At 48.8% G+C, this 2,211-nt stretch overlaps 1 long non-coding RNA gene across 1 annotated transcript in view; it reads right to left on the bottom strand.

Moving 5' to 3' along the window:
- LOC110403924 overlaps positions 1 to 1,821 on the bottom strand; it is a 25,026-nt gene extending 23,205 nt beyond the window's left edge. Inside the window, exon 1 of the long non-coding RNA XR_002441913.1 lies at positions 1,761 to 1,821. This is a non-coding gene — a long non-coding RNA (uncharacterized LOC110403924). The remainder of the gene's footprint in view (positions 1 to 1,760) is intronic.

The raw sequence follows: 2,211 nt of genomic DNA, 5'->3' as shown, positions 1-2,211 counted from the left end.
CCCCCAGCCCCCCTCGGCCGCAGATAAGGCGGATTGTGAATATCGATAGGGAGGAAAGAGGCAATAGTCACAATCGATCGCTTAACAGGCGGCCGTCATGCATCACGTTCAATTCCACGGCAGCCCGGCACTCCACTTAATATAATTAAGATTAAAACTCAAGTGCTGGCGGAGGGAGCGCCTATCGATGGCTTCGCAAGGACAGCAGCCGCCATCCGGGCGGGGGTCACCTTTAACGCGGTGACATCCCCCTCTGTCCCACATAGGGCGCCCATAGGTGTGGGCTGCGGCGCTGACCCTGGGCAGAACCTCGCCCCCAGGGCTCTTTTTTTTCCTTTTTTTTTTTTTTTCCTCCTTAAGAGCCGTTATTTACAGTCTTATAATTAAGCCAATATGACGGGTTTGAACCAGAAATCCAGCCCCACTCGCTGTGCGGAGAAGGGGGACCGAAGCCAAGTTTATTGTCTATCATTTCAAGGGGTTAATTTACGCGCTATTATCGTTTCTGTGCGGCTGAGGCCACAAGCGAAGCATAAATCGAGGTGCCGGGGTTCTGTTCCGGGCAGTGCGACGAGCAGGGTGCACGGCGAGGGCTGGGAGCAGCCACGCACCGGGGGTCACCTCCAGCATCACGTTGATTCCGGAGGTTATCATTCCTGGTTTCTTTTTCTTTTTTTTTTTTAATTTTCCCTTTATTTTTAATGATTTTTTTTTTTTCCAAAGGCGTGCTTTGTTCAGTTTATCCCCCGACGCCCTTTTTCTACTCGACGCTGTTGACCCCCCCCGGGCAAAAACAGCGAACCCGCGGCGGCACAGGGCCGGAGAGAGCCCTGGCAGCGCAGCGCTGCGCTCCGCCGGGCGGCCCGGCGCGTAACGTTGCGCCGCTGGTTGCGTCGGAGCGGCTCGGAACGATCTCAGCCGGAGGAATATTAATCAAATCAATCAGGGTTGACAAATGAGAAATATTGGAGGGAAGGTGGTAATTTACAACTTTGTTATTAGTTAAGAATCTCCCGCCTTGTAAGAGTAATTAATAACTCCTGGATGGGAACGATTTGGAGAAGGGAAGGCGACAGCGCCTTGAGATGAAGCAGGAGAGAGGGAGAGGGGCTGGAAGTGAACTGCGCCGCCGTGAAAGAGAAATTGCAAATGATTTTTTAAAAGACGTCTGCGGGGGCATTATACATATAATATGGATGTAATGTATACACCCCTGTAAACACGGCATATACAGAGGGAGGGCGAGAGAGGGAGGGAGAGCAGACAGGAAATAAGTACTGAAAAATAAATCAAAACATCGACTCTTGCGGTCGCATCTCCCATCCAGAGATGAGACGCGGCGCTGGATTTCAAAGTACTTCAAAGAAATTATACCCAATATGCAATAGTGCGAGCTGGAAAGCAGAGGAGGGGCTCCGAGCTGCTCCCGGAGATGGGTTTTCCCCCTCTCTCGTTCACCCCCGCGCGCTCTCTGCAATGGCTGATAAATGTGAAGACCCCAAACACCCGCTCAGATGGGAAAACTCAATTGTCTGTAATGTTTATAGTGTTAACCCTACTTATCTGCGGAACGCTACCCTCCCCACCCCTCCCTTTTCGCTTCCCATAGCCTCACATTGATTATTAGACTGTATGGACCCCCCCCCTCCTCTTCCAAGACCCCACCCTCCACAACTGACCAAAATAATGACTTGTTGGAAAACTATAAATCATTTTCGTGTTCGAGTCCCTGAAGACTCTATGTAAGTAAATAGGCTTACTGTGAAACAATGCACAGATCCGAGTCCTTCTCCGGATTGCTTCCAACTGCTGCCATCTCCAAAACTTTTATTTACAAGAGAAGAAGAAGGGGGGGAAGAAAAAAAAAAACTTTGGCAAACTTTATCTCTTCTTTATTATAAGCTTCAGCCTCGCCTTGGTAAGCCCCAGCCTGCTCTACAAAAGGTGGCTAGAGATTGAGATTTATTGGTTTCCAAATGAAAAGATTCATTCGATATAAGAGGTTAACTCAAAGTTCCTTAAACCGTGACTAGCATTGGCAAGGAGCTCTGCCTACTCAGCACAAAGGCAGTTCAAAGAAACCTTTAAAAATACACACAGATATACATACACACAAACACACTCTCACACTTTAGCCTCAACTGCAATTTTCTTTTCATTTTTGTTTCTTTCTGCCATTACAAAGCCCTGAGCCCCTTTGTAGGTAGCTGG

Source organism: Numida meleagris, chromosome 9 (genome assembly GCF_002078875.1).
Source record: "Numida meleagris isolate 19003 breed g44 Domestic line chromosome 9, NumMel1.0, whole genome shotgun sequence".
NCBI classification, from domain to species: Eukaryota; Metazoa; Chordata; class Aves; order Galliformes; family Numididae; genus Numida; species Numida meleagris.
Note: the sequence above shows the minus strand (reverse complement) of the source record. Positions and strands in the feature narration are given on the sequence as shown.